Source organism: Narcine bancroftii, chromosome 8, assembly GCF_036971445.1.
Source record: "Narcine bancroftii isolate sNarBan1 chromosome 8, sNarBan1.hap1, whole genome shotgun sequence".
Lineage (NCBI taxonomy): Eukaryota > Metazoa > Chordata > Chondrichthyes > Torpediniformes > Narcinidae > Narcine > Narcine bancroftii.
Genome location: NC_091476.1, coordinates 154,061,832 through 154,081,213, shown reverse-complemented (window position 1 = coordinate 154,081,213; position 19,382 = coordinate 154,061,832). Strand labels below are relative to the sequence as shown.

General features: G+C 43.6%; 1 protein-coding gene and 1 long non-coding RNA gene across 5 annotated transcripts in view; one reads left to right on the top strand and one right to left on the bottom strand.

Annotated features, from left to right (window-relative positions):
• The window catches only part of LOC138741402 (PR domain zinc finger protein 1-like), a 163,707-nt gene that overhangs the window by 83,181 nt on the left and 61,144 nt on the right, over positions 1-19,382 (top strand). For 3 of the 4 annotated variants that reach the window (XM_069895430.1, XM_069895428.1, XM_069895431.1), the window contains one exon: positions 13,916-14,101. The exons of the other annotated variant lie outside the window; for it this stretch is intronic. The gene's annotated coding sequence lies outside the window, so the exon portion shown is untranslated. The remainder of the gene's footprint in view (positions 1-13,915; positions 14,102-19,382) is intronic. 4 annotated transcript variants of the gene reach the window in all.
• LOC138741403 (uncharacterized) lies at positions 9,678-18,354 on the bottom strand. Its single transcript, XR_011343485.1, has 2 exons — positions 18,270-18,354; positions 9,678-13,430 (listed from the first exon to the last, which is right to left on the bottom strand). It is a non-coding gene; the product is annotated as an uncharacterized lncRNA (long non-coding RNA).

Here is a 19,382-nt window from a genome sequence, read left to right as displayed (position 1 = left end):
CCCATTTGCTGTATTTTTAGAGGCCAACAGTATTGCAAAAAATGTCCAAACACTGGGCAGGAGTGAAGACTTTATCCTGACTGATACTGATTTAGTACAACTGCCTCAACTGAAGCAGAAGATAATAAATTTACATCTTATCCCAAAGATTTGAACACAAAAAATACTGTGGAATTGTCATTATCAAGTGAAGACACTTTAAAGAACTAGAGGAGTGGAAACTTCAGGTACATTTGGCAATATTTACCCTTTGACCAACGTCACTGAAAACATGTTACCTGGTTATTATTTTGTTATATGTATGTCTTTTCTGTGTGCTGGAATTTTAATTCGTACCCTTCACAGCCAACAGCGGTAGAGCACAGTAGATATTGTGAAGCAAGTTAAAATTTGGGTTTAAATCTGTGTTTTGTGAGACCTTCCTTAGGATGGGCCTAATGGGTGTGGATATTTTCCCTGATCAGTCAAAAGTAGGCCCTAGGTATCAGCAGGGGAGACTTGGGAAAAACAGAATGAATTTGCCATTGTCCACAATTGCTCATTGCCAGGAGGCCACGCATTGCCTCAAGGTGAGTGTGTGCGCATGTGTGAGCTTGCATGCATAAGTGTGCGAACTAGAGAAAAAGTTTAGAGTGGAGAGTGACTCACCTACATGAGCATAAACAGATAGATTGAAATCAAACATGAATATAATCAGCAATAGTGCATTGGCGAAAAAAAAACTACAATTGTTGGAAATCTAAAACTAAAGTTGCTGTTCATTTTATAACTGGAGACACAAGAAACTCCTGAGGCTGGAATCAGAAGATCACTAGATAAAGGAACAGAAGCAGGCCACTAGGCCCATCGAGTCTGTTCCGTGACTCTAGGCTAAGCTGAACTATGCTCACACCTACTTCCAATTTCCAGCCTTTTCTCCATATCCCTTGATACCCTTAATAATGAGATACTTAACTATTTCCTGTTTAAATACTCCCAGTGATCTGACCTCCACTGCTTTGTGCGGCGATGAGTTCCACAGATCCACGACCCTCTGACTAAAGAAATTCTTCCTCCTCTCTGTTTTAATTGGATAACTTCTAATTTTAAGACAATGACCTCTTGTCATCGATTCACCCATCAAGGAAAAGATCATATCTGCATTCACTCTGTCAAAACCTTTCAATATTCGAAATGTCTCTATGAGATCCCCCCTCATTCTCCTATCTTTGGCTTGGCTTCGCGGACGAAGATTTATGGAGGGGGTAAAAAGTCCACGTCAGCTGCAGGCTCGTTTGTGGCTGACCAGTCCGATGCGGGACAGGCAGACACGATTGCAGCGGTTGCAAGGGAAAATTGGTTGGTTGGGGTTGGGTGTTGGGTTTTTCCTCCTTTGCCTTTTGTCAGTGAGGTGGGCTCTGCGGTCTTCTTCAAAGGAGGCTGCTGCCCGCCAAACTGTGAGGCGCCAAGATGCACGGTTTGAGGCGTTATCAGCCCACTGGCGGTGGTCAATGTGGCAGGCACCAAGAGATTTCTTTAGGCAGTCCTTATACCTTTTCTTTGGTGCACCTCTGTCACGGTGGCCAGTGGAGAGCTCGCCATATAATACGATCTTGGGAAGGCGATGGTCCTCCATTCTGGAGACGTGACCCATCCAGCGCAGCTGGATCTTCAGCAGCGTGGACTCGATGCTGTCGACCTCTGCCATCTCGAGTACCTCGACGTTAGGGGTGTGAGCGCTCCAATGGATGTTGAGGATGGAGCGGAGACAACGCTGGTGGAAGCGTTCTAGGAGCCGTAGGTGGTGCCGGTAGAGGACCCATGATTCGGAGCCGAACAGGAGTGTGGGTATGACAACGGCTCTGTATACGCTTATCTTTGTGAGGTTTTTCAGTTGGTTGTTTTTCCAGACTCTTTAGTGTAGTCTTCCAAAGGCGCTATTTGCCTTGGCGAGTCTGTTGTCTATCTCATTGTCGATCCTTGCATCTGATGAAATGGTGCAGCCGAGATAGGTAAACTGGTTGACCGTTTTGAGTTTTGTGTGCCCGATGGAGATGTGGGGGGGCTGGTAGTCATGGTGGGGAGCTGGCTGATGGAGGACCTCAGTTTTCTTCAGGCTGACTTCCAGGCCAAACATTTTGGCAGTTTCCGCAAAGGAGGACGTCAAGCGCTGAAGAGCTGGCTCTGAATGGGCAACTAAAGCGGCATCGTCTGCAAAGAGTAGTTCACGGACAAGTTTCTCTTGTGTCTTGGTGTGAGCTTGCAGGCGCCTCAGATTGAAGAGACTGCCATCCGTGCGGTACCGGATGTAAACAGCGTCTTCATTGTTGGGGTCTTTCATGGCTTGGTTCAGCATCATGCTGAAGAAGATTGAAAAGAGGGTTGGTGCGAGAACACAGCCTTGCTTCACGCCATTGTTAATGGAGAAGGGTTCAGAGAGCTCATTGCTGTATCTGACCCGACCTTGTTGGTTTTCGTGCAGTTGGATAATCATGTTGAGGAACTTTGGGGGACATCCGATGCGCTCTAGTATTTGCCAAAGCCCTTTCCTGCTCACGGTGTCGAAGGCTTTGGTGAGGTCAACAAAGGTGATGTAGAGTCCTTTGTTTTGTTCTCTACACTTTTCTTGGAGCTGTCTGAGGGCAAAGACCATGTCAGTGGTTCCTCTGTTAGCGCGAAAGCCGCACTGTGATTCTGGGAGAATATTCTCAGCGACACTAGGTATTATTCTATTTAGTAGAATCCTAGCGAAGATTTTGCCTGCAATGAATACAACCCAAGAGCTGCCAAATGCTCCTCATCCCTTGCATTCCAGGAATCATCCTCATAAATCTCCTCTGCACCCTCTCCAATAACATCATATCCTTTCTAAGATAGGGGGCCCAAAATTGTACACAGTACTCCAAATGGGGTCTCACCAGTGCCCCATAGAGTCTCATTAACACCTCTCTACTATTATACACTATTCCTCATGAAATGAATGCTAACATAGCATTAGCCTTCTTCACTACCAACCCCACCTGGGCATTATCTTTTAGATTTCCCTGCATGCAGACACTCAGGTCCCTTTGCACCTCCGAGGATTGAATTTTCTCTCCATCCAGATAGTTCTCTGCCTGTTTATTTCCACTGCCAAAATGTAGAACCAAACACTTTCAACATTGTACTTCATCTGCCATATTTTTGCCCAGTCTCCCAATCTCTCTACATCCCTCTGCAATTTTATGATTTCTTCAACGCTTTCTGCTCCGCCATCTATCTTGGTGTCATCTGCAAATATGGCCACAAAACCATTCATTCCACAATCCAAATCATTAATATAAATTGTAAACAGCAGTGGCTCCAAGACCGACCCCTGCGGTACTCTGCTTGTTTCGGGCAGCCATCCTGAAAGGGATCACTTAATTTCAACCCTTTGCTTTCTGCCTGTCAGTCAATTTTCTATCCAGTCCAATAGCATCCCTGTAATTCCATGGGCCCTCATCTTATTTAGCAGTCTAACATGCGACACTTTATCGAAAACCTTTTGAAAATCCAAATATATAACATCCACAGCTTCCCCTTTGTCTATCCAACCTGAGATTTCTTCAAAAATCTCCAATAGGTTGGTCAGGCAGGATCTACCCTTTAAAAAACCACGTTGACTAAGACCTATTCTGTCATGCATTTCCAGGAATTTCATAATTTCATCCTTGAGGATTGACTCTAATATCTTCCCAACCACTGACGTCAGACTTGTAGATCTATAGTTTCTTTTTTTTTCTGTTTCCCGCCTTTCTTGTACCATGTAACCATATTTGTAACCTTCCAGTCCCATGGAACCATGCCAGAGGCTATTGATTTCTGGAAGATTGTCACCAATGGATCTACAATCTCCAAAGCCACCTCTTTCAAAATCCACGGGTGTACCTCATCAGGTCCGGGAGATTTATCTATCTTTAATCCAATCAATTTACACAGCACAATTTCTCTAGAAATCTTAACTGTATCCAACTCTACTCCCTGAAGCCTCTGTCTGTCAGGGATATTACTAATACTGATGTAAAATATTGATGTAATTCTTCTTCCATTTATTTATAACCCATTATAATTTCTCCAGCATAGTTTTCTACCGTTCCTATGTCAACACGTCTCTCTTTTATTCTTTCTTTATTTAAAAAAACTCTTAGTATCTTTTTTTATATTGTTTGCCAATCTCCTTTCATAACTCATTTTTTCTTTTCTTATGACTTTCTTTATTTCTTTCTGTAAGTTTTAAAAGGAGTCCCAGTCCTCTGGTTTCCCACTCATTTTAGCTTCCTTGTATGCCCTCCCCTTTGCTTTTATCTTAGCCTTCACTTCTTTTGTTAGCCTCATTGGTACCATCTTTCCTTTGACTAATTTCCTTTTCCTTGGAATATATCTATCCTCATGCCTTTTATTATTTGCAAAAATATCTTCCAATCCTGCTCTGTTCCTCCGACTTGTTTGCTTTTCTAGTCGATTTGAGCCAGTTCCTTTCTCATACCACCATAATTTCCTTTATTCCACTGAAAAATTGATACATCTGATAACATTTTTAACTTTTCAAATTTGAAAATGAATTCGACCATGTTATGGTCACTGCTTCCTTGAGGTTCTAAGATCTTTAACTCCCTAATAACGTCAGGTTCATTGCACATGACCCAATCAAGAACTGCAGATCCCCTGGTGGGCTTCTCAACAAGCTGTTCAAAAAATCCATCTCTTAGGTTTTCTACAAACTCGCTCTCTTGTGATCCAGTAATTTCCTGTCCTTCCCAATCTCCTGCCATGTTAAAATCTCCAATAATTATTTTGCTATTATCTTTGTGACATGCCCTTTGTATTTCTGTCTGTATCTCATAGTCCACTTCCCGGCTGCTGTTTGGGGGCCGGTATATAACTGTTAATATGATCTTTTTACCCTTAGCATTTCTTAATTCAGCCCATACTGATTCTATCGCTTTAGACCCAATGCCCCTTCTTTCTATTGATTTAATGTCATTACTGATCATCAGAGACCCCCCCCCCCCCCCACACCTCCACCTCTACCCTCCTGCCTATCTTTCCTTGGATATTGAGCTCCCAATCACACACCTCATTGAGCCATGTTTCAGTAATGTCCACAATGTCATACCTTTTTAGTTGAATCTGAGCAACCAGGTCATCTACTTTGTTTCTAATGCTACGTGCGTTTAAGTATAGTGCCTATTAGCCTGTTATCGATGTATTCCTGTTGAATAGCTCTTTCTCCTGTCTGCTCACCTGCCTTTCCTTTATATTGTTATTGATCATCTCTTTATTATTAATTTCTTCCTCTGTTGTATCTCCCTGTCTCACTGCTATCCTATTTTCTTTGCTCTCATTTTGATTTCCCTCCCCCTGCAAAAAAGTCAAAGGGCTGAATGACATCAATAGGAGAAAAAAATTGATGAAAGGTTGTGACCCAAAAGTGTTGAAGATTCTTTTTCTCCCATTGATGCTGCTTGACCCATTGAGTTCCTCCAGCAGATTGTTGTTTTTTTCCCCCCGGTTTTATAAACTGACCAAGTTTCTGAAGAAGGTATAAAGTATGCTGCTAGCATGCTCCCACCCAGTTTGCTCCGTGTTTTAAACACTCATGTGTTTTTAAACTTTAGGGGATCATCTGTCTTCGTAAGACTGCTGCACTGGATTGCAGCTTTGTTGCATTCTCTTCAAAAGCTAAAAAAGAAACGGGAGTGGAGATGTCTGGTAAAGTTATTTGTGAACAGCAGCACGCCTCTCTCCAAAAACAGTCAAGTTTCCTGCAAGCAGGTTGGCTTCAGGTTCTGGGGATTTATCTCCGTGGCCCATATGGACTTTGACCTGGGTTAGAGCCAATTCCAGATTAGGATGCATCGCAGTAAGTGCCAGAGGAGAAAGTTTGCTTATTTGTGAAGGTGCCATTTCACCACCCTCTGCCTAACCAGGGATTGCTTGGGGTCACTGGCAGTGCCAACAGATGGCACAAAGCTGCTTCTCATAATCCAATCTTGTCTGGCATCAGAATTAAAGGTTGTTTCAACTCTAATTCATTTGTAAAATATATTTATTTCCCTTGTTACCTTAGTGTATTGGATGCTGACTGGAATATTTAGTCTGCAATATAGCCACAAAATGAACAGTACACAGTTCACCTCACTGACAAAAGACAAAGGAGGAAAAACCCAACACCCAACCCCAACCAACAAATTTTCCCCTGCAACCACTGCAACCGTGTCTGCCTGTCCCGCATCGGACTTGTCAGCCACAAACGAGCCTGCAGCTGACGTGGACATTTACCCCCTCCATAAATCTTCGTCCGCGAAGCCAAGCCAAAGAAAAAGTATATGAAACAACATGATCACGGTGGTTGCAGTAAATCATTCATTATTGCTACTTAAATTAACACAGTGCTGCAATCACCTAGTACTCTTGTGTCTTTAAATGTGTAATGAAAATCTCAGTTTTATCAGTTCTTCAAAGACTTCTAGCTAAACTTTCACTTTTATAAGCTGGTGTGGTACAACACATTGGATTCTTATCTGTCTTTTTCCAAATTAAAATAATACCCTCTAGTTTTACTTCCAGCTTGTTTTCATAAAGTTGCAATTCCTTTGTATTTCTCTGAAGCACCAGATGGGACCTTTTCCCTTTGATGGCACTGTTCTTCAGCTTTTTGCATCTGCTGGTTTTCTTGGACTTTGCATTGCCCAAAAATTCAGAATCAGAATTTATTGTCATGAACAAGTCATGAAATTCGGTGTTTTGCGGCAGTATCATGGAGCAAACATTCATATTATAACCATCTTACAACATTACTATAAATTTAAAAAAAATAATCATGCATGAAAAGTATGGCCGTGTCTTTGGTTCATTGACTATTCAGGAATCTGATGGCAGCAGGGAAGAAGCTATCCTTGACCTGCTGAGTGCTCGTCTTTAGGCTCCTGTACTTTTTCCTGATGGTAGCAGAGTGAAAAGGGAATGGCCTGGGTAGTGGGGGTCTTTGAGGATAGAGGCAGCTTCTTTAAGACATTGCCTCATGTAAATGTTCTCGAAGTAGTGAAATTCCCTCCTGTGATGTCACAGGCCAAGTTAACAACCCTCTGGAGTTTATTCTTGTACTGAGAGTTGGTGCTTCTGTACCAGGCAGTGATGCAAGCAGCCAGAATGGTCTCCACACTAAACCTGTAGAAGTTTTTGAGAGTTTTCGGTAATGTACTGAATCTCCTCAAACACCTGGTGAGCCTTCTTTGAGATTGCATCAACATGGAGGCTCCAGGATAGATCCTCAGAGATGTTGACACCCAGGAAATCAAAGTTCTTGACCCTCTCCACTACTGAGCCCTCGATGAGGACTGGGTGTGTACCCCTGACTTCCTTCTGAAGTCCATAATCATCTCCTTGGTTTTGCTAATGCTACGTTATAATGAAAAATTGAACTGACTAGATGTGTATGGATTGGAGTCCAGAAAAGTGAGGGGAGAATTGATCCAAATGTATAAAATTGGAGCATTTTGAGCATGCCATCACCTCTACTTTCTCAGGATTTTGCAGAGGTCTGGTATGACACCAGAAACCCTGGCAAATCTCAGTGGTGGAAAGGCTGCATCACAGTCTGGTATGGGAACACCAATACTCCTGAGGGTAAAGCCCTCCAAAAGATAATGGACACAGCCCAGGACATCACAGGCAGAATCATCCCCACTATTGAGTACATTGGAGGGCAGCAGCAATCATCAAAGACCCACACCACCCAGCAGACGCTCTGTTCTCGCTGCTGCAATCAGGGAAGAGGTATAGGTGCCACAAAACTTGCACCACCACGTTCAGGAACCATCAGAATCCTCAACGATAATGTCAGTCAAAAGCTCAGTTAAGGACTCGTGCACTTTCTTGATTTTCTTTTTGTTCTCTCTGTTCTTCACCATCAGTTTGTTTACATTCTTTATCTGTTTACAGTTCTTTTATTTGTTTACATGTTTACGCTGTATACAGTTTATCTTTTGCACTACCAATTAGTGCTAATTCCGCCATGCCCGCAGGAAAAAGGGAATGTCAGGATTCTACGTGATGTCATGTATATATTCTGACAATAAATCTGAAATATGAAATCTGAGCTGGGAGTGTGGAAGTCGCTTCCTCTTTTGTGGCAATCTAGAAACTAGGCTTCTATTTAAACATAGGACTTGTCACTTTAGGAACAGATGAACCTATATCTGTTCTCTGCAAAGGTCCTGAATCTGTGGTTGCAGGTTTTCATAATCTTGCCTAACACCTCCCCACTTCCATTGAGCAAAGAACATTTTGTTGGAGGAACTGAACAGGTCAAACAGCTAAAGTGGGAGAAACTGGATGATCTGTGTTTTGGGTCAGAACCCTTCCGACTTCTGACCATAGTTCAACCTCCATACCTCACCCCTTACCGTCAAGATGCTACTTACAATGTACGTTGAAGAGGCAGCTTTTTGTCACCTGTTGTAGTTCCGTCTTGTATGACTCTATATCATATTTTGCTTCATGATTCTCCTGTGAAGTGTTTGGAACATGATGATATATTGAAGGCTCCACAGAAGTTCATTCTTGTTACTGTAAAAATAGCAGTTATGGTGGCAGAAGGTGTCCAACAGATTGAGACCCTCCATCTTCATTTTAATGATCACCTCATCTAAAAGACTGCACCTCCAACAGTGCATATCCCCTCCATGCTGAGGCTGGGTCTATGAACAGTTTTCTGTCTGGACACTCACCAACTGGATGGTATTAACATTGATTTCTCCAGTTTCTGGTAACCTACACTCTCCGTCCCTTCCCATTCCCTCTGCCTTCTTTCCTCTAGCTCTCCATCCCCTTCCCTCTTCATTCACAGAGCCACCCTCTCCCTGTTTGCTGGTGTGCCCTCCCTCCCTTATTCACCTCCCTCCAGTGGGATTGTGCTCTTCCCCCTGCCCCTCTCACCCCTATCATTTTGTTCGGGTGCCTGTCTACATTTTGCTTATCTCTTGATGACGGGCTCAAGCCTGAAACGTTGGTTATGTAAATTTATATTTTTTATATAAAGTACACTGTTCGACCTGCTGAGTTTCTCCAGCATTGTGTTTTACCTCTATCTAGAGTGCTTAGGGTAGTGGGGGGGGGGGGTTCTAACTCAGAAGCAAAAGTGCCACCCACTAACATCTGCATTGACTCTGAAGCTTAACAGACTCCAAACTCCCTCTCCTGCTGTTAATGTGAGTAAGATTTCAAACTGTAATTGTCCTGCCTGCTCCTGTTTATTAAGCACCTCACTCTTTTGATTGGCTTCAGAAGAAGTCTGGCTGGAGAATTGTTAATTGGGATTAATGAGGTGTAGCTGTAATGATTAAGTGAATTCAGATCACTGCAGAATGAAATCTCTCGGTTTATACGAGCATGGGCTGATTACCTTTTGCAAGTGGGTTTTGTCTGCATTGGCTAGTCGGTGGAGTCTGTGGACAAGGAGCCTCTGCTTGCAGAATTTGGAGATTTCCAGATGGAGATAGAAGGAATTAGATTAAGCTTTGATAATCAAGAAGCGGCTTAAATATAAGAAGTAGGGCATGGAGTTCTAATGGATTAAGGTCGTTGGATGCTATTAACCTATAGGTGGGAGAGAGCGAGGAAGGGAGAACGAGAACAATGTAACATCATATTAAAATGTAGGTGTTGAAATGGAATAACATTGGATCTTTATTAACACACACTCATAGAGAAAGTTAAATAAAGTACAAGAAGTAATACAGCTAAATCTGCAACACAGAAGAATGTTATACTGATTAAGAAGCTATTTCACTGGTTTCTGAATCTGAGGCATGTTTTAAAAAATAGACCTGGGTCTTGCAGAATTGAAATTAGGAAACACTTCTGCATACAGGGAGTAGGAAAAATGTGAAACTGTGGTGGCCTGCCGCGGCGCAATCAAGCCGGCACTCCGGGCGGTGAGCGCAACTAAAAGCTAGCAGCCCATGCAGCGGCACTGGGCCCCGACAGGCGATCCGGTGGACGGACAGCAAGGGCAGCTTAAAGGCCAGAGACCCCCAAATGGCACTGGCCTTGCTGCACAGCCAACAGTCAGAGACGGCGCATGAGGAAGAAGGGATTGTTACTCAAGAAGATACCCGCGCGCAGGATACCCGCCTTTGTCATGTGGATCGTGATGTAAGCAAAAGGGGGAAACAGCGGGAATGCAGCGAGTATAAAAGTTGGGTCTGAGCCCCAAATAAAACACAGAGCTTAACCTGACTACTCTACGCGTGTGTGTGTGTGTGTGTGTGTGTGTGTGTGTGTGTGTGTGTGCGTGTGCGTGTGCGTGTGCGTGTGCGTGTGCGTGTGTGTGTGTTCTTTCGAGTAGCGTGCGGCTACAAAACAGTATTGATGTTGAGTAGTTGTTAGGTTGATAGATTTTATTTTTTATTCTATTTATATTTTTTAAAATTATTTAAAAGTTTTCCATACATGCAGTTGTAGCCAAATATAAAGTGTAATAATCAAATATTAATGTCAAATCCATTACATGATGATTTTAACTCCAAACCCCTCCCCTCAAACAAACCCCAAGAAAAAAAGGAAAGAAAAAGAAATGAAATGAAAGCAAGAATAGAAATCTAGTTGCTGGAGGGTCCCCCTGACACACGGCATTAGTCATTTATATCTTTTAATACATCCAAGGAGGTTAATGAGGTTTGGAGCTTAAGAAAAAGGTCTATAAGTTAATTTCCTCAATTTGCAAATACAGGCACCAGGTTGATAGATTTTATTCACCAAAGATGGGATAAGAGGAGAAACTGAGGTAAGACAGGGTTAGTTCTCCTTGGAGTAAAGTAGGAAGAAGAGAAACTTGATTAGGGGTACAAAATTATATTTCCTCCGATTTTTTTTCCTCTTCACAGAGGGCATAGTTTTCAGGTAAGGAGTAAGGGTTTGGGGTGGGGGTTAAGAAAGAATTGTTTCAGCTAGAGCGTGGTTGGGACCTGGAATAAAATGTGCTGGATGACCTTAGCACATCTCACAGTGTCCATAGGAGGTAAAGATATATAACTGACATTTTATCCCTGGGCCCTTCTTCAAGGTATGGGATCTGCAACTCACTGCATGGGAAGTGGGGGGATTGGCATAGAAGGCAAAAGTTGGAAACTGGGATTAGACTGGATAGATATTTATTAGCTGGCATGGAAAAGGTTGGTCAATGGGCCTCTTGCCATGTAATGACTATGGATACTGCCTAAATAAACAATTGTGGCCACAGATCTTGAAGGGGTAACAAGTAGCTAAGGGAGTGATGTGTGCCCTATCAGAAAAGTGGAAATTAATGAAGCTAAGATCTGTGGTGGAAAGTGTGCTGCATCACAGTCTGGTATGGGGACACCAATACCCCTGAGCAGAAAGCCCTGTAAAAGATAAACACAGCCCAGGACATCACAGGCAAAACCCTCCCCACCATGGAGAACATCTACAGGGAACGCTGCCATCAGAGAGCAGCAGCGATTATCAAGGATCCACACCACACAGCAAGCGTTTTGTTCATCAGGAAAGAGGTATTGGTGTCATAAACTGCAAATGTTTCATGGAGTATTGCCCAGGGCACAGTTAGCTTCACTATTGCCATCAAATTAATAAATACATTAATCCCTAGAATCTGAGAATTGTGGTGATAGCCCAACAGTTACATGGAGGCCATTCCAGCACATGGATTTGAACTCAATGGATCATAACGTGCTGATTTCTTGTTGTTAGTGAACTTCCAACTACCACTGCAAAGTTTTTACTTGCCTTGCACTGATCCCCTGGCAAGATTTCTCTTGCAAAATCTTCCCACTCCTTGACTGGGAAGGCCTTTTCCTTTGGGGCCAAAACAAGTGCTGTATCCATGAAGTCTAGAACAGCTGACTATGCCATGCTCACATGATGCTAAGTGAAAACAAACAGTCCACTGCTGCTTGATTCCATGAAATAATATTCTGGCTTTCTTTTCTTCCTACCAGAGAGGATTACCTTATACCCAATCTTCTCTCTGCTTGACTGCTTATTTTACTTGCCCATTTTCCTTCTCAGGAGCACAGGGATAAAAAGTGAGCTTGTGTTGACAGCTTCACCAGGGCCAGGAATCTTTGGGCATGACTGTGGCAAACAATATGCCCAAATCCTATCCCCTAAAATATTATGCAACCTCCAAAACCAAAGTATTTTACTTTCACCCACACTCATTCTCCTTTAGCGGGGTTTCTATTGGATTGGGTTTTTAAAGAATGTAAAGATGACAAGGGTTTGTCATCAGGTAATCAAACAAGGATCATCAGGTAATATTTTATTTTATTCATTCAAGGGATAAGCATTTTTCAGACTGAGCCAGGGTTTAATTACCCATCCCTGATTGCCCTTAAAGGGGATGGGGAGCTGCCTCCGACTGCAGGCCCTGAGATGTGCCATATGCCCACAATGCTGTTAAGGAGAGAGTTTCAGAATTTTGACCAGGAGATAATGAAAGAATGGCAATATATTTCAAAATCAGGATGATGTGTGGCTTGGAAGGCAATACAAGTTGAAGCACACACAGGCGGCTTGCTATTAGCGCCTTGAGGTGAGGAACCCATGCAAGCTGCTGGACACTGGCTCGGGATGGCTGAAGGGGTTTGAGGTATTGGAACCAGGATGCAAGAGAGTGCCGAAGCTGCTAAAGACTTCCTGATTATGTTGGCAGTTCAGATCTGGAACTCAAATTGTCGATGGTTTGGACGGGACTCTGTGAGTCAGTGGGGGCTGCACCAGTGCTGGAGGCAATCCACGGACACTCGGTGACTCTGGGATTACCCTCTTTTGTTTCTCTTTCAATTACTGTAAGAGGTGCTTCAGGCAATTTCTGCTGATGGCAAATCTGACTGCAGATGAAAGCAAATTCGATGAATTATTGCACTATTTTTATTACATGGCAATAAAGGAATCTTGAATATTGAACTTCCAGATGGTACCTTTCCAATACTTTTCCTATCCTTGACTTTGTAACTGGTAGAAGATGTGGGTTTGGAATGTGCTGTGTCTGAAGTCTTGGTGAGCTGCTGCAGTGCATCCTGAGGTAGTAGAAACTGCTGAACTGTGTGTTGGTGGTGGAGTGAGTGAATGGTTGTGGATAGGATACCTATCAATCAGACTGTTGTTAAAGCTGCACTCTTCCAGGTAAGTGGAGCATGTTCCATCACATCCCGACTTGACCCTTGTCAATGGCAGACAGATATTCAGTTCATGAAGAAGAGGAGGACCAATTCCTTCAACCATTCACCACCTGAAAACCTTTCCCCATCACAAGAGTCCCCTCTTGATCTTCACTCGTATCTTAGAGCACAGAGTCTTCAGCTAATGAGGAGGTGCCTCCTTCCCCATCCCTTTTCCTGGATTCCAGAATATTGCTTCCCAGAGTGGTTCCCAGGGGTGATACACTAGGAAAGGAATGGAAATATGAGATTAGAAGACTCCTTGCGTCGATTAATTGGACACATGGCCATGTTTGTCTTGGTATTCTAATTATATAATGCAGAAGTGATTTTAGTGACTGTGTGACTTTATGGATTGCTGTCTTAAGAACCGAATAACTTTGTAAGCTTTTTACTTGAATTGTCATCCTGGAATTAAATTTACTGCCTGAAGCTCAGAATAGAATGATAATGCTCTTCAGTATCAGAACATTGTGTGTAGGAGTACAGTAAAGAGCTTTATTAGTCAGCAAGGGGAAAGACTGAAATATTTCTCCTTCATGATGTTTGATTGCAGAGGTTCTGAACTTCTTAACCATTTTTTATTTTGGCTGGAAGAAAGATTATAATGAGGCCTGATGGAGATGGTTTAAATTATAAAAGTTTTTTTTTGTGTCCTTCCTATTTTCACCATGGGTGAGACTTGAAAATCTTTGATGTCTTTAATTCAGAGAGGAGATTCCAGCCATCTAGCTGAGTCCACAGTAAGACCATCTCTGCACACTTGGAATCCCACCTGACTCTGCCGCAGACTTCATCGTATTGCTGTCCTTATTCACTCTTTGTTACCTCTGATGCACACTTGGCAGCTCCTACCTCCCCCATAAATCTGGGGTCAACCAAACAAAGGGAAGAAGGTAAGGAACAATAACTCGTAGATGAAGTAGAGAAATATGGAGGGAGTGATTGAACTCATTGGCAAAATTTGAAGTAGAGAACATGGGGGCTTGATGTAGGAATGAGAGCATAATCGACAGTTCAGTTCATTAACTTTTGAGTTGACTCGCCTTTTTCTGAACTGTAAAAGCTCTGTCATTCAGGATTACTGACAGGCTGTAGTTACATTGCTGTTTCTACTGAAAGGCTGGTTTTGCAGTCTTACTTCTTGTCCCAGTAATGGCTCCTTTGTGGAATGGGAGAGAGGAAGACTTCCGTCAACCCCAGAATTCAAATGGCCAAGGTTATGAAAGATACCACAAAAATGCAAATTCCTTTTCTTCATCATATACTCCCGTTTGTCTCTTTCACGTATAATGCCCAGTAAGGGGCCTATAGAAAGAACCTGTGCTGACAGCTAGAAATCAGGTAATGTTGAAGTCAGCGTACATTATAACAAGATATCAGAGCTCTAAGCACAGAGTAGATTTAGAAATCAGGTTACTTAGCAGGTCAGAAATCCCTGAAAGTACTAGTGACAGGTTGGATGGTGTTACAGCCTTCATACTGAGTAATTTGTGTTCACCCACAGTTACAGGTTTTATTAGTAAACCTCTGAACCCATTATTATGGTCAGGACCTATTCCACCCACAAAATTTCTGTTCCAACACACCCTAGCTTGCCTCAGTAAAAGGGCTGATTACAGAATCTTGGAAACTCCCTAGAGTTGTCAGACAGTGCTGGAAACTACCTGCTTAGGTCTGGCATCATTCAGAAAGATCTTGGGTGCTAATACCCATCCTCCAGTGTCTTTGGTGAGCTTGAATACAATGTGGGCACTGTTGTTTGCCACGAAAGATTGACATGTGTCAAGGGCATTCAGTTACCAGAGGAGACTGCTATTTAAATTAAACAAGTGCTTTTTAAGTAAAGGGACCCTACATGGAGACGTGTAGGATTTCTCTGCTGCTTGTCCCCAGAGGTGGATGGGCATTTGATTGAACCTTCTACCCTAAATAATATTGCAAACACAACGCACTTAGCCACATGGTACAATTTCTGGAGTGGTACCAACCAATATTGCACATATTATATCTCTCATTTACTGATGAAAAAAAAGGGAAAAATGTCCTCCAGATGTTGGATAGGTAGACTCCATTGTCAGTCCTGATGCAGTGTCTCAACCCAAAATGTCAACAATTCCTTCCCTCCCTCCCCCCTCCCCCCCCTCTCCCAACACACACAGGTGCTGCTCGACCTGCTGAGTTCTTCCAGCAGATTGTTCTTTGCTTCGGAATCCAGCAACTGTAGACTCTCGTGTCTTTGGGACCTTTGTTCCAAATCCGGTTCTATGCCTGTTCGTTCACTGTAAGTCCCTTTTCTGTGAACACCTCATTTAATCTGGGATGCAGTGTGTGTCGAGTCTACACTACTTTCTGCCATGTCTGGTGCCAGACTGATGCATACTTTGTTCTTGCTGTATCTCCAACAATTAACAATGTCAGATCACTAGCACTTGTGTGTCTGTTTTCGATTGGCCGCCATCATTTGTCTTCCTGCACTATTTTGGCATGTCAACATGCCACTGGTTACCCTTACATCAACATATTAACTCGAGGTTTATCATGCAATTGTTCCTTTCAAAGAATTAACTCATACTGCTGGAGGGTCTTAGGTCAGCACTGGGTACTTGTGACACTGAATTGGTCCCTGCAAGGCTCATTTTATTCACTCTCACCCAGGCACCTTTGATACCCATTTCTTTGTGTACTGGATGGAGAAATTAGGTATCAATTCCAACCTCACCTCCTCAGATTCCAACCTCATCTCCTCAGAACACTCTGCCCTCCACTCTCTCTGCACCAATCCCAACCTCACCATCAAACACACAGGTCTGGAGCACTGATCTCTACCTTGCCGAGGCCAGTCAACAGCACTCAGACACCTCCTCCTATTGTCCCCTCCTTCAGGACCCCATCACTACACATCAAGGCCACTGTCTCCAACCTCATCACCTCCCCTCCACAGCTACTAACCTCATTCTCTCCTACCCCTTCTCTGCCAGTTTCTACCTCCTACCCAAGATACACAAACCAAACCATATGGGTAGACCCATTGTTTCTGCCCGCTCCTGCTCCACTGAACTAATTTTATCCTACCTTGATTCTATCTTTTCTCCCCTGATCCAATCCCTCCCAACCTACATCCGCGACACATCACATGCCATCCATCTCCTCAATGACTTCAGATTCCCCGAACGGGACCATCTCATCTTCACAATGGATGTCCAATCCCTTTATACCTCTATTCCCCATGCAGAAGGTCTGAAAGCACTTCGCTTCTTCCTGGACCAAAGACCTGACCAATCACCTTCTACCACCACCCTCCTCCGCCTGGCAGAACTTGACCTCACTCTAAACAACTTCTCCTTTAACTCATCCCACTTCCTCCAAATCAAATGAGTAGCAATGGGTACTGGCATGGGTCCCAGCTACCCCTGCCTGTTTGTGGGCTTTGTGGAGCAATCCATGTTGTAAGCCTGCACAAGCAAGACCCCTTAAATCTTCCTCTGTTATATCAACATCTACATCGGGGCTGCCTCATGCACCCACAATGACCTTGTCAACTTCATCCACTTCGTGGGCAACTTCCACCCTGATCTCAAACTCATCTGGTCCATCTCTGACAACACCTACCCCTTCCTGGATCTCTCTGTTTCCATCTCAGGAGACAAGCTGGCCTCCGACATATACAACAAACCCTCCAACTCCCACAACTACCTGGACTGCACCTCCTCACACCCTCTTCCCTGCAAGGATTCCATCCCCTTTTCTCAATTTCTCCGTCTCTGCCGCATCTGTCTTCCAGTCCAGATTTTCCCAAAATATCTGCCTTCTTCCACAAACGTAGTTTCCCCTCCACCACCATCAACTCAGTCATCACCCGCATCTTCCACTCATCTACCTCGGCCTCCTCTGCCCTCAGACGTAACATACTGCCCCCTTCATCGTTATCTTCCACCCCACCAGCCTCCGCATCCAACACATCATTTGCCAGAATTTCTGGCACTTGGACAGGATCCCACCACCAGACACATTTTTTCCTTTTCCTTCCTCCTCAGCCTTCTGCAGGGACTGCTCCCTCATGCAGTCATCCCTCCCTACCCATCGCATCCCTGGCCCCTTCCCCTGTGCCCGCAGGAGGTGCAACACTTGCGTTCACACCTCCTTCCTCACCATGGTATGGGGCCCTAAACAGGCCTTTCAAGTGAAGCAACACTGCACTTGTACATCCAGAGGACTTATTTACTGCATCCAGTGCACCCTTTGTGGCATCCTCTACATCAGAGAGACTGGTCGCAGACTGGGAGATTGCGCACCTCTACTCTGCTTTCAACCGTTTCAATTCCGAGTCACAATCCCGCACTCACGTCTGTCCGTGGCCTTGTGTACTATCCCACCCTGTCCACCCGCAGATTGGAGTAACAGCACCTTATTTTCCACCTGGGAACGCTCCTGCCAGATGGCATTATCATTGACTTTACTGCCTTTCACTAAACCTACTTGCTTTTTCTTTCCCCTCCCCCTTTTCCTGTCTTGCCAGTTCTTCCACCCACCCAGTCCTCCCCCTCATTGCTGTGTCCCCTCCCTCCTTTCTCCACCTATCATCTCCTGCCTTTGCCATCCTCTTCCCCCCCCCCCCCCCCCACTTTTTTGTTCAGACACCTGCTGGCATTTTCTCATATTTTGATGAAGGGCTTTGCTACATCAAGGACACTGTTTGAGCTGTTGAGGTTCTCCAGCATTTTGTGTTTGTACCTCATCCACGGTGTCTACTGAATTTTGTGATTTACTCGGTTTCAATTCAGATCATTCACACATTTTTAAAGGTGCAGGCCTCTTCTTTTACAGACAATCAGATTGCCATTCACAATACCAGCAACAGCTAGACAACTTTGCCCATACTTACCCCATTCTTCTTTAGACTCATGTTTACTTTCTACTGTTGACGTCCAATGCTTTCAGTAAAACACAATACTGGAGAAACTCAGCAGGTCAAGCAGTGTCCTTTATAGAAACATAACTAACATTTTGGGCTTGAGCCCTTTATCAAGGTTTACTTCAAGCACGCTGTCTGCAGAGCTTTACCTAATGCTTCCAACTGACTTCATGTCTGTAATTTCTCTTTTGCTGAAAATTCAGTCTCAAACAGTACTTGTTCTCTTGGACTGGATGATATACGCATCACCTAAATAATCTCTGATAACCACATCCTGCTAAGCAGCAGTTTTCTGCTAACAGTCCGAACTTTGTTCAGGAAGTATTAACTTAGAACAGTACAAGGAACAAGCCCTTCTGCCCCATAACGTCTGCACCAAACACGATGCCAAATTCAACTAAATCTCTTCTGCCTGAACATGATACATTATCACTAATTCCCTGTACACTGATGAGTCTACAGATTTTGAGCTGTAAAGTGTTGAGTGCAGTTTTCTCTACACCAACACATCCAGCACAGCTGGGAATAAAACAGCTAAATAAAAAGTAAAACAAAAAATGCTGGAGAAGCTAAATAGCATTGCCAATTTTGTTTTAAGTTGAGACCTTCCCTCATTTTAACAAGTGGCATTTAACAAATACATTGAAATTTTGTTTAGAAAGTTTAATCAGCTGGTGCTCTTCTGACCAATATCTCTTTCAGTGTGTTTTACCCAAATGCTTTGTACTTTTGAGATACTCTGAGACAGACAAAAGGAAACATGTTGGATCCTGGTGCAAGTGCAGCTTTTCTCCATACACACAATCAATCTTACAATACTTAACTGATGTCTAACTATCTGTCCAAGTCCCAGTCACTACCCATCACACTTGGTCACAGGCATCTTTGCTGGACTCCCAGAGTCCGGGCTTCTCTGTTCTTTACGAAGGCCAATTGCCTGGTTCAGGTAGGGTTGGTGCTGTCTGCAATCTCTTGGTTGGAGTCTGCTGGCTTTGGTTCTTACTGTATTCACTGGCTGATGACCAGGACAGTGTTATCACTCTCCTGGCATGCTGATGGAAGGTCTGTTATACTCCAGCTGTAGCCTTCTGGAAAGTTCTCTTGACTTGATCAATTGGAGGCAAGGTGCGAAGGCCACTGCTATTCATCTTAAAGGAGCTTGAATTCAAGCCTCCAAGTAAGGAACCATGGCTCCTTTCCATGTGGATTCATATTAACAGTAACTCACAAGTTATTGATCCTCAGAAACCAGTTGCAGACTA